Genomic DNA, 14011 nt, shown 5'->3' with positions numbered 1-14011 from the left:
ATTTCGCATTCATATTGTACTCTGTCCTTTTGAACCTGAAGGCTAAGATCACCTGTCACTTCATCCAAGTACTGTGGTAAAGCAGTCATACGTGACCCATCTTAGCTTGGTAATTGAGGTGGGGTATGTTCCTCAAGTTTGTTGGTGTGCTGAGCCTTTAGTCCTACATGGTGTTCATTTCTAGCAACCTGCAGTACTTTACCATCCATCTAATACACTCACATCTATCATCCTATCTGACCTGTGAGGAGCCTACAGCAGGCTGCTGTCCTGGGCCTTTCTGACCAGGTCCTCGGCCATCTCCCCATCATCCGGAACAGTGCCTGTCTGTGTATGGAGCAGCAATGGACAGGTATCAAGGGGACACAAATGGTAGTGAACAACATCAATTTTTTTAATCTGTAAAATAGAAATAGTAGATACCTACTTCTTTGGGCTATGTTGAAGATAACCTCAAATCCTGGATATAAAACCTTAGCACATTGCTGACACATGAATAGAGTTAAATAAAAGTATTTGAACTAAACCCTCAAAGAATGAACAATCCAATTAATAAATAGAAATAAGCTACATAGAAACTTCTCAGAAGACAAAGTAAAAATAGCCAACAGATGCATGAAGAAATGCTCAACATCTCTGGCCACAAGGGAAATGCAAATCAAAACAGCACTGAGATTCCACCTCACCCCAGTTAGAATGGCCATCATCAAGAGCATAAACAATAACAGATGCTGGCAACATGTGAGTGAAACGGAACCCTAGTACACTGTTGGTAGGAATATAAACTTGTTCAATCTCTCCAGAAAGAAGAATGGAGACTCCTCAAAAGACTAAACAAGAAGTGGTACTGTGGCTCAAGTGGTAGAGTGCTAGCCTTGAGCAAAAAGAAGCCAGGGACAGTGCTCAGGCCCTGAGTTCAAGCCCCAGGACTGGCAAAACAAAACAAAACAAAAAAGACAAAACATAAAGCTCCCCTTTGATCCAGCAATCCTGTTCCTGGGCATTTACCCAAATGATCACAAACAAGGCCACACTAAAACTACCAGCACAAGCATGTTAGTGCAACATTATTTACCATGGCAGAGATGTGGAACCAACCCAGATGCCCCTCAGTAGATGAATGGATCAAGAAAATATGGTTATACACACAGTGGAATTCTATGCCTCTATCAGAAAGAATAATATCGCTTCATTTGTAAGGAAATGGAAAGACTTGGAAAAAGTCATAATAAGTGAAGTAAGCCAGATGCAAAGAAACATAGGCTCCATGGTTTACCTCATTTGTAATAATCAGTGTATGTCTAGGATAGTCCTAGCAGAGGATCACAACAGCTCAATAGCTATGTACATATGACCATATAAAATAATGCTAATTGAAATGAAGTCCAAGAGGTTTTTTTCTGTGTTTCTTTGTTTTTGTATTTAATATACTGTGTGAAGTTATTTCCTTTTGTTTATCCCCTGTTGTCACTGTTTTTTATTTGGTACCCAATGTCTTGTATATATGATTATCTGATTTGGGGAAGGGAAAGGAATAACAAAATGGTGAGACAAAAGACAAAGAGGGAAGGGCTGGGAATATGGCCTAGTGGCAAGACAGCTTGCCTCGTATACATGAAGCCCTGGGTTCGATTCCCCAGCACCACATATGTAGAAAACGGCCAGAAGTGGCTCTGTGGCTCAAGTGGCAGAGTGCTAGCCTTGAGCAAAAGGAAGCCAGGGACAGTGCTCAGGCCCTGAGTCCAAGGGCCAGGACTGGCAAAAAAAAAAAAAAAAAAAAGACAAAGAGTGAACCAATGCAACAGTGGTACTCACAGGACACTGTGTTGGAAATGAACTTTAAAACTTGGGAGGGAGTGGGGAGTCAAGGGGGAGGGAAAGTAGGAGGAAACGGCGGGGGGGGGGGAGGTAACAATGTTCAACAAGAAATGTACTCATTACCTTACTTATGTAACTGTAACCCCTCTGTATATCACATTAAATTTTAAAAAAAACTAAACATAGAACTACTCTATGATCCAGCAATTCTACTCTTGGATATTTATCCAAAAGATTACATAGCAGGATACAATAAAGCTACCAGTACAACTATGTTTACTGCAGCACTATTCACCATAGGCAATCAGCCCCGATGCCCCTCAATGAACAAAATGGAATTTTACTCATCCATTAGAAGGAACAACATTGCATCATGTGCAAAGAAATGGAAGAACCTGAGAAAGGTCATGGTAAATGAAGTCAGACCAGGAGAGACAAAGGTTGTATGTTTTCTCTCCTATATGGAAGCTAGAATTAGTTTATAAATATATAAATAAATTCTTTGGGTGGTATGCAAATGTATACAAATGTGTTGAGTGAAATATACTAAATTCAAGGAAGAACTTAAACAGTATAATTCCTTAGAAAGGCTAAATTATAGTTCAACAAAATAAACAGCAGAAAAATAGGTACTTGAAAGAGGTGAAGTGAGGTTTAGAAGAGGGGAGGTAAATGGATGTAGCAAAGAAGGAGGAAGAGGCAGTCAAAAATTCAATGCAAATCTTATAAAATTAAGAAAAATGAGAGAAGGGGTTGTTTGGAGGGATGGAGAAAATGTTGAAAGGGATGACACCAATCAAGATGCACTGCATTCATAAACTACTGAATGGCGACTTAAAGTATATTAACACACACACACACACACACACACACACACACACACACACACACACACGAACCCCAGGTCATTCTACCTTCCTGGGCATATGAATCATGGCTCCTTCAGAGTTCCCAAGACCCCAATGGCCCTAGGTTGCAGGAACTTTTGCAGAGTAGGGTGGGGTTGTACCCCATTTCACCATCACCTTCACCACCCATTTGTTCTTACAGCTGAGCAGTTAAGAAATCCCTTTCCCTTGTGAGAAAGAACAAGAAAAGCAGCCCCTGAAGGGCCAGGTTGCCAAACCGCCCTGCTGAGCTTCACTGGCAGAAACAAACCGGTCCTGGGAGTGAGCAGCTTTTCCAGAAAGGATGGTGTCCTGTGGGACAGGTGCCTCCTAGAGAACAGGCTAGCTCTCTAGCCCTCTGGGATCCTCCTCCCCTCAGAACATTTGCTTATCCCTCAGGCGCCAAGTGGGGGCCACCACAGAATGAGTTGTCTCTCATGCATGCCCACTGGGGTCTGCTCTTCACAGCAGCACAAAGCGAGATGGCCCACCACAGCATGACGAACTCTAGATCTCGATTCTCTTTGCTCTCTGAAGACACTGCCATGTAGCAACAGAGCCCTAGACATACATACGGGAGCCCAAAGGGACATTCTAGCACTTACATGCCATGTGTTTGAGTATTCTACGTGCATGCTATGCATCTGAGTTCCTCCGAGCTCTCATTTGCTCACCTGTGAAATGGGAATGTCCACAATGTCAAATTCACAAGTGATGTTGGGAATTGCGTGAAATAACTCAGTGATAGCTAGTCAGAACTAAGGTATTCAATGATTTGTTTGTTTGCTCCACATGACAGGTCAATGTAACCAGCCAAACTCAGTCATCCTTACTATGACCCAACTTCTAACATTTCCCAAAGCCATTGCCAATAACAGTTGGCTCTGCTTCTGATCAATACAGATCCTTCCACCTCCCTCTTCCTCTGTAACCCAGCTCTTCCTAGAGCTGCTAATATTTAAAGAGATAATTTATCTTGTAGAGGTCAAGATATAATCATGCTTCTTTCCTGTATTAAAACCACTTAGTGAGCCAGCTACCAGTGTCTCATGCCTGTAATCCTAGCTACTCAGGAGACTGAGATCTGAGGACTGCAGTTTATAAGCCAACTCAGACAGAAAAGTCCATTGAGACTCTTATCTCTGATTAACCACTGAAAAGCCAGAACTGAAACAATGGCTCAAGCAGTAGAACACCAGCCTTGAGTGAAAGAGCTAAGGGACAGTACTCAGGTCCTGAGTTTAAGCCATACTAGTGGCTCCCCCACATTCTTTGTGATAGCCAAAACTTCTTGACACTGCAGCTCCCTCCATGACGCAGCCCATCTTCTCTCCCTTCCCCCTTCCCCGCTGCTCCAGTGGCTTTCACAGGCTTCTCTCCCACCCCTTGCTGCAGCACAGACTCTCTCCTTTGACTCTAGTCCTTCCCAACTTGTTTTATCCCTCTTTTATTTTCTCTAAAATTTCCTGGCTCAAGCATTCTTTTGCCAAGAAGGAAAACCTCTTGATACCCCCTGAACACTTAGTAAGCACCCTCCCAGAGGGTCCAGGTATGCCTCTCCATCTTACAAGCCTCTGCTTGCACTTCTGCCCTCTGGATCACCAGGTGAGCTCCTTGAGGGCAGGGCTGTGACTTTGCTGTCTTGGTGTCTTTAGCTACTGTCACAAGAAATGACTGCTAGCCACTTCTTTCTTATTCCAGCACAAATATTCTGAATCAGATTGTCCTTTCTAGATTGCTTCTAACATACCAACATATTAGCTGAGCTTTCCTCCACTCTCAAATCCAAAGTTTTCACTGATTAATCTCTCTCCCAGGTATCCAACCTCAATCAACCCATTAACTATCAGTTCCTTCCCATCACAAGAGAGTATTCTGTATCTCCATTGGCACGCAATCCTGTTCTTGTTTCTCTTATGTAAACATACCAAGAGAACTAATGATGGCAATTTGTCCACAGATCTTCTAAAGTTCAAGAATATATTCTGTTCCTGTAAAACAAATAGAGAAGATCAGTCAACCAGAGATTGAAATTGGTTTCATAATCAGGTTTTATCCCCAGAATACTCCAAAGTCTGGATAAACTCACAGTATGAGGGTAGCAAAGGCAAAGGGAATACTGTTAATTCTGTAGCCCCAAGAATTGCATCATCCTTAACCTAATACATTTGTCTAATGCTTACTATGTGCCAAGCAGAATACTGAACAAGTTGCATGGATCGACATTTGCAGCTGCACAAGTTCTATGACTTTCAGCTGTGTGTTGTTTTTACCTTCATTTTCTCATAAATAAAATAGGTAGAGTCATAGTATCTACATCATAGTGACTCTATCATTATTATGTAAGTGCTTAGAAGGCCCAGCATGTAAAAATAACCCCAAAAATGCGACCACTACCACCACACCAAAATTAATCTAAACCTGGGGTTGCTAATCCTAGTCACTAGGGTAATCTGTCCCAGCGTTTACTGTAAAACTTGGGCTGCCAAGGACAACAGAACTAAAACCAACAGGTAGAAGGAAGAGGAGGCAATTATATCTACTCACTATCATTGTATTTTCCTAAGGAAGTCTTCACAATAACAAGACACAGAAATGTTACTTACTTCTCATCAAATTTAAGAAGGTATCATGCACATGTATAAGGAGGTATCTGCTTAAACAAATAAGACTTTAGCTATGTTTGCAATCATGGAAGCCAGAGAAGCTTCAATGCCTCTCAACTTAGGAATGGCCAGTGCATGAGTAGATCCAACCTGTAAATTACTAAGGAGTAACGATGAGTATTAATGTGACTTTATACATGAACAATGTATGCTAGGCATGGTTCTAAGCATTTAAAAATTAATTCATTTAATCCTCACAAAAACTCCATGGATGGGCTGGGAATATGGCCTAGTGGCAAGAGTGCTTTGCCTCGTATACATGAAGCCCTGGGTTCGATTCCCCAGCACCACATATATAGAAAACGTCCAGAAGTGGTGCTGTGGCTCAAGTGGCAGAATGCTACCCTTGAGCAAAACGAAGCCAGGGACAGTACTCAGGCCCTGAGTCCAAGCCCAGGACTGGCAAAAAAGAAAAAGAAAATACTAAAAACTCCATGGATATAATTCATATTACCTCAATTTACTAAAGAAGAAACTGAAGCTGAAAGAGATTTAATAATTCAAATCACATGACCAGCAAATGACAAATATGTGATCTACACCCAGGCGTTCTGGCTCCAGAATTCATCCTCTTAACTATGGTGCTCACTTATTGTTGAGTGAAAAATAGCAAGGGTCAAAAAGACAATGTATACTATTCAGAGAATACCTACACATGATACATTACCATATTGTTTGCAAATATGGACATAAAGACAAAAAATCTACAAAATAAAAATCACACCAAATTATCACATCAATTACTTTATGAAGAGACTAAAGGAATAATTGCCAATGGTGACCTAGAAGAATTTCACCTGACCTAAATTGTCTTACATGTCTAAAAGAGAATGCATTCCATGACTGTAGACTTATTAAACATAAAAATTTTAAAAAGTCACAATGAACCAAATTAAATAGACTCCCTAGTGCAAAAAGAAGTGTCTTCAAGTTCTACTCTCAACTCCATTATATAGAAGGGACTGAGGTATCAGTGGTTGCTGCAATCCCGCCCCAGCTGACTGTCACCTTGAGCTAATTAATTCCACAAGCTCCAAATTAAATCCATCCTTGACCCCTAGCTCCAGAAAACATTTCTTCCATTCACTCAAATGTAATGGCCACCCCTTATACTTTATGCCCATTTTTTCCAGACTCTAACTTACTGATAGAAAAATAATTCCTAACTCTTCTTCTCGAACCCTTTAATCACATAAAGACGGCTCTACCTCCCTAAGTGTTCTCTTCTCCATTCTAGTTGTGTCTCTGGTGAGAATGAGAATGACTGGCATGAGGGTGGCGGTGGCGGTGGCTGCAGAGGTGATGACAGAGATGAAGGTCACAGTGGTGTTGGGGGTAACAGTGTGAGATAATGACAGTTGGTGGCAGCGTTGGTGATGAGAACAGGTGGAAGTAGTGTGACAGTAGTGGTGGCAATGGTGGTGATGGCTGTGGTTGTGGTGACAGTGGTTGGGGTGATCGTGATGGCAGTGGCGATGGGCAGCCTTAAAGGTGTTGGATATAATCTTGGTGGCAGTGGAGATGGTGGAGGTGGTGGTGCTGACGGTGACCATGAACAGAGGTTGCAGTAGTGGGGACGATAGTAATGACGAGGCTGTTGTACTAACAATAAAGCACTTGGCATTTGGTTGAAGTGTTGTCAGTAGCACCAATCTGGACATGGTGGCAATGGTGTTGGTAGGATGGAAATCAAGATGTTGAGTACAAATTCAGGGCAAAGGAAAAGGCAGCTCTGGGTCTGACCACTGAAACCAAAGTATGTTTTCGAGACCTATATCAACAGAAAGAAAGCTTGGCTTGGTGGCATGTTTCTGTCATCCCAGCTCTAGCAAGAAACGTGAGTAGGAAGATCACCATCCAGATAAAAGAGAGCAAGTCTCTGTGTCAAAAATACCATAGAGCAGGGTGCCGCAGGCTCCTTCCTGTAATCCTGGCTACTTGAGAGACAGGAATCAAGAAGATCATGTCTAAAGGCCACCTCAGACAGAAAAGTTCCCATGGCCCCTGACACCCTAGTTATGGGAGGCTGAGGTAGGAAGAATCACAATCCAGGCCAGTCCTTGCAGAAAATTCCATGGAACTCCATCGCAACAGATGAAATTATATGTGAGAGCATATGCCAAGAGTGGTAGGAAATAAAAACTGGAAGAATGTAATGCAAGGCATGTGATCAGGCAAGAAGCAAGCCCCTGTCTCAAAAATAACCTGTATAAACAAGGGCTGGCAGTGTGACTCAGCATTAGAGTACCTATCTAGCAGGTGCAAGGCCTTGAGTTCAAGTTATAGAATTCAAAAATAAAATAAAATAATCAGAGCAAAAAGGACAGGTGGCATGACCCAAATGGCAGAGCACCTGCCTAGCAATTGCCAAGCCTTGAGTTCAAACACCAGTACCACCATATTTTTAAAAAAGAAAGAAAGAATGGGAAGAAATGAAGATAACTACACAAAATTCAGGTCTTTGCCCACCACGGATATGCCTTGCTCAAATCGCTCAGATGCTTGGCCATTCTAATTACCACTTCCTGTGTGGGAAGGTCATAGAGTAGGAGGTAAGGCAGCATTCCAGGGGTAATAGACTGTGCTAGCCACGCCTGCTCGGACACTCCCACAGACATTGAACCCTCCTAAGAACACTTGGCTTATTCTACCACCAACAGCAATGTGAGCAATTAGGCTCAGCAAACAGAAAGCAACTTATTGGGTGGGGGGCGGGGGCGGGGTGCCACTGTGTCTACGACTGCCTGTGCAAGCACAGAGGAATACCAATAACCCCGACATCTTGGGAGCCCAGTGGCATTCTAAACTCATTCCAGCAAAGATGATAAGTAATTTGGACTAAAGCCAGGTTAATTCCATCTCCATCAGCCAAGAGTTTGGCTGAATCACCTCCATTGTCTCATATTTTATTTGATCCACTGGGATTAGGCACAATGGGAACAATAATTAATGCCACCCTGATCTCAAATGTCCCTGGTGCCTTCCTCTGGATTTTCTTGGGTTTCCAGATCTGATATTATGCTGAGCAAGAAGCAAGACCGGGGATTAAGTATGTCATCAGTATGCCTTGTCCATAACCAACTTGCAAATGGCAATGATAATGATAGTGGCCACCAGGGGCTGTGTCACCTAGAGCTCCCAAACAAGACTGACTGACCTGCTTGTCATGGCAAGGTGACCTCCAATGACATAATATCAGCCTTGGGCCACAAAGCCAAGCAACTCCCAGAATTGTCTTTCCTCCTCCTCTTCTTCCCCTCTTCTTTTCCTCCTTCTCCTCCTCCTCTTTTTTTCTTTGTCTTTTTCTCCTCCTCCTCCTCCTCCTCCTCCTCCTCCTCCTCCTCCTCCTCCTCCTCCTCCTCCTCCTCCTCCTCCTCCTCCTCCTCCTCCTCCTCCTTCCTCCTCCCCCTCCTCTTCCTTCTCCTCCTCCTCTCAAAAATCGGATCACCTGCTCTCTAATATATACAGTCACTTTGGTTAGGTTGGCTCCTGGTTTTTGTTAGCCCATACTTAAAAGGCACCACGGTCATGATGCCCTGAATTGAGATGGATCTGCTCACACACCTCCAAGCCTCTCCCTGAGAGGCTTAGATGAACTTAAACTGAACAAGACAGACAGGACTTCGGAGCCACATTCTGCTTTTCCTAGGAGAGCTTTGGAGCCTGTTCAGGAAACTCTGCTCCACAAAAAACCCTCCATACGGCCAAACTTCTATTTCATAATGCTTCCTAAACATAGATAGTTCACATACCCCTCCAGAATTTTTCCATATCCATGCACAACTGGAATTATTTAATACTTTTCTGTAGATCAACTTATTTCTTTTTTACTTCGTGTGTGTGTGTGTGTGTGTGTGTGTGTGTGTCTTTGAACTTGGGGCCTGGGTGTTGTCCCTGAGGGTTTTTGCTCAAGTAGAACACAGCTCTATTTCCAGCTTTTTGGTGGTTAATTGGAGATAAGAGCCTCACAGATTTTCTTGCCCAGGCTAGCTTTGAAATGTGATCCTCAGATCTCCACCTTCTGAGTAGCTAGGATTACAGTCATGAACCATTGACACACAGCAACCTACTTCACTTGCATAGCCAAAATTATTCTAAGAGGCATGTTATTGCCATGTTGCCTCCTTTTTCCTTGAGAAATAATATCCATAAAATCATCAAGCGGAAGTGCTAACACCCATGAAAAGCAAGGCCTAGCTTTTGGAAGAAGGGATCATGATTCAGTGGCGACGAACTCACTTCACTTCATGCAACTAACTCTTCTGCAGTCCCTGTGGATTCAACAAGGATTGCATGGAGAAACACACCATAATTAATTATGAAGTGCAATTAAGTGCCATGAATAGTTTAATCATATGCTAATATCATGCTCATATTGAAAATGAAATACCAATAATTCTGAAACCTATGCTGATACCTACATGAACATTTCTAAGATGCAATAACCTCACTTATCTCCTTCATCAGTGGTCAAACACCTTATAACTTCCTGGAGCTGCTGAAGTTAGATTGGAAAACACAATACTGGTTAAGAGTCACATTCCTAGTAGACTCTAACTATTATCTAGATGTAATTCTCTAGATATAATTCTTCTGTTCTTCCTTTTCTCCTCCTTTCCCCCTTCCATTTTCTCCTTTATTCTTCCTTATCTTTTCTTTTCACATACACTTACTTATAACATGATGCTTCTATAGGCTCCAGACTTGTGAATGAGCTTCAAGGCCATCTCTGTCTTCCATAAGTAAGCAATTCATTGGGAGATAAAATAGGATAAAGATATACCTTCCCCACCCAAACACCTCATATCTAGAACACTAACAATCCAGGAGTGGGTAGATATTTATTCCTTCACCCATTCTTTCTACCAGCACACACTGTGGGTTGTGCCAGGCATTATGCTGGGTCCTTCAGATGCAAGATATCTTGTCTCCAGGAGACCTCAGCCTTATAGGAAAACAGGATTACTCACTCAGACTAGAGTGCCAGGAAACATTCCTGAGGTGATAAGAGTTTCACAGATAAGTGGAAGTAGACAAATTAAAGAAGTGAGCATTAATTGATGGGGCAAATGCACATAAAAAGATATGAAGTCATTTTTTTATCTGACTTGGTAGCAGTTGTTCACTATGGACACTGAGTTTGGGGCAGAAATCTGGACCTGATCATGATACAGAAAGCTGAAGAATGACATAATCATTTTGGCAGAAGAATGATGTCATCAAGGCAAATCTTCTGCACTGCTAGAGACACAAGGAGTGAAGAATGACATGGGTCAGTTCTACAACAGCATTGTTATGTAGTAACATGGTTGTTACCATGTGGGCACAGGGCTACTGAGGGACAATCAGAGAACAGCTGTGGACCAAGGAGGAGGCCACCATTCCTGTCTGTATTTCCAAGGAAAGTAACTGGTTCTTGAGAAAGAGTAATGTATGAGGGGAAATACTGATGCTAAGGAGGGCTGGGATTGTGAGGAGATAGTTATGCATCACATTCACATGTGTACATGTGTCACACAGCACAAATCACACACAGAGACATATAGGTATATGTACACATCACACATACACAGAGAGATGTGTACACAATACCTATATGCACACATTTACATACATACTTGTGATAGCAATGTGAGAGGCAAAGCCCAGGTCTAAAGAATCCTATCTATATTTTTCTGTTTCCAAACCTAACACAAAACTCACCTCTTCCACAATGGTTTTCTGATGACTTCTTTCCATGTATCTTCCATCCCTCGGGCACTTGGCTATCAAGTATTCTAACTGACCTCTTTTACAAATGCTCTCTACACCGTGGGCTCCCTTTCTTTCTCCTCCTCCTCCTGCCCCCTCCCTCCCACACCAAGCTGCATCCAACCACACATTCTCAAGGGAACCCTGGCCCAGAAGCCCATGAAGAAAAGTGGGATTGAAGAAGACAAGATGAAGATAGCATTTGATGAGCAGGTCAAGGATTCTTTGGAGCTAAGAGTCTGGGGACTGAGGCACACAGTTCTACATAAGGAAGTCATGAGATACAGGATGGAAAGTGTTGAGAGAAAGAAGGTGGTCCACACACAACAACCTTTCTTCTTGTCTACTATCTAGACAAACTAGATATACAAAGGAAGACACAGCCCCTTCCATCAGTAAGACAAGGAGGCAGCCAAGACCCAGAGAAATTCAACCAAGAGTTCTCAGGGTCAGGGGCTACCAGACAGCTAAAAGTACTGTGTGGTAAGGAGAATTGGTAATGGAGTGTGGCCACTAAAACGGATGGTTACAGAGATCACAGAGTGACATGGGGACATCCACATGGCAGTGCTGTCATAGGGAAGGCCAGCACCCCAAATTCAAAGCTGTATAAGGGGGAAGTATAAATTAAGAGGAAAGAAACAATAAGATAAAATACCAAAGCCTTATTATTCATTACATTTGAGTCATGAAATTATCAGTGGCTTTTCTTTCCAAATTTGTGACTGAGCCGATGTTTCTATTGTTGATGAAAGTGATGATCACGCGTGGGTTGTTGGTTTTTTTTTTTTTATTTAGCAGAGTTTATTAGAGGCTAAGGGAGCCTCTACCACTGGAAGATTCACTGCCCCGATACATATACATACATATATGTATACACATTACACAAGGTAATCCTTCCTCTGGGGTCCAAAGTGACACCTGCCAATCAATTTCAGGTTCTAAATCAAGGCAGCCAACACACATGCCTTTCTTAATCCCATACAATTATACCCACCCTTGGTAATGACACTCTGCAGAGGTTATTCATAATACAGGCCAACCCTCCTGCTATCCCCTCCCTCCTCCTCCACATTCAATTCAAGTGGTGAAATGCTGTCAGAGAGAAAAATTCCCAAAATTCCTCTGACTCTGAGGCTGGTATGAAGGGAGGTATGAAGTTGCCACGTCATCACAGGAGCCTGTGACTCTTCTCACCAGCTAGTTCCTTCTCTTCCTCTGACCCTCTGCCTCTCTCTCCATCACCCTCTCTGTCCCAAGAGTAGACAGGTGAAGGAGGAGCCAAAATTACTGGGCAGAAGGGATTTTACAAATGGAGAAACTGAGGCCTGGAAAACAGTACCTTGCCCCAGTTCACAGACGATCAATGGTCAGGCTAAATTTAAAACAGTCCCCACAGGACCCCAGGACCATAGCCAACAGCTCTACTCTAAATCTAATCTAAAAAGCTGACTGAGGAGGCATTGATGCAAAAGAAATTCTCAAAAACAAGAAACAAGACACGGGGGGAAACAGGCCCTTGGGATCACAGCAGATCAGTTTGCTGGGATCGATCACTTTATTCCAGCTGGCTTCTGTGGAGAACTAAATCAGATTCCATTATCCATGGCCTATGAGACAATTCTCATAATCTCCTTGGCTAACTAACAGATGTTTATCAAATGTTTATTCTAAAGCCCAGCATGGGTTAGATGGGGCTGTGGAGAGTCAGAGGGATTCATCCTCATATGGATGAGTCTCCTAGCCTAGAGAGGACGGCGTCAGGAACCAGATGGGCACTGTGGCTCCACCGTCCCTCACCTTGGGGTTCTCTGAGCACAAGGAAAAGAGACACTAGAGACACACCAAGAAAACTATGATCATTCCCACTTTTTTTAAGCACTGGGACACTTGATCTCTGAATCACCCACGGGGCTGCAATATATTCAGCTTGTGAAATAGAACCGTCATCGAAAGAATGAATGAATAAAAGTTAAAGATAATCAGCAAGTCTGAGGAACAAAGTTTACTACTGGTCAAGATAGAAATGTCAAACAGATTCTAGCCTTTGGCTGTGAATGCTAACAAGCCTAGGCAAGAGAGAAAGCACACCAAAAGCCCACAGCAGCCACAGGCAATTTCACTTAAGAATCCAAATTGGATTTGTTACTTGAGTTGGGGGGGTGGGGACCAGAACTGGGGCTTGAATTCAAGGCCTCAAACCCTTGCTTAGTTTTTCCCCCTCATAAGGCTGATGCTCTACCATTTGAGCTACACCTCACTTCTAGATGTTTGCTGATTAACTGCAGATAGTCTCTCCAATTTGTCTCCCCAACCTTGCTTCAAACCAAGATTCTCAGATCTCAGTCTCCTGAGTAGCTAAGACTACAGGCCTGAGCCACCAGTGCCCAGCTCAAAACTGGATTTGAAAACAAAATGCAAAGAGCCCTTATTTGCCTTCTTTTTGAGTAATCCCCTGTAAGGAAGTGAATTGCATTGACTCAGGTGGCATGCAGCTAGCACACATGGGTTAAAGCTTTGGGGCCAAATTGTCTAAAAGGCTGTGGAAATATTTTATGCTTTTTTTTTCTATCACGTTTTATTTTCAGATTCTATTTGAACCTGGACAATCCACCCACAAATTTAGTAGGCAGGCTTGTTAAGCAGCGATTTTTTTTTCCTTAGACCACCAACAATCATCTGGTATCTAAGAGGCCTCAGGTAACATTGCTAACCTCAGAACAGTGTTGGGCCACAAATCACACCCCTCCTGTTCATAAAGTTTATATGAGCTCATGATGTAGGCCCCGAACCCTCGGGCTACAAGGCAGCCAGCTTGCTTGTAAAAACCTGTTGGACTCAGCTATGAAGCCTTTACGGCCATTTTAACTATGTTCTCCTCATACTGCA

The sequence above is a fragment of the Perognathus longimembris genome, chromosome 11 (genome assembly GCF_023159225.1).
Source record: "Perognathus longimembris pacificus isolate PPM17 chromosome 11, ASM2315922v1, whole genome shotgun sequence".
Taxonomy (NCBI): domain Eukaryota; kingdom Metazoa; phylum Chordata; class Mammalia; order Rodentia; family Heteromyidae; genus Perognathus; species Perognathus longimembris.
This window is presented reverse-complemented; position numbering follows the sequence as displayed.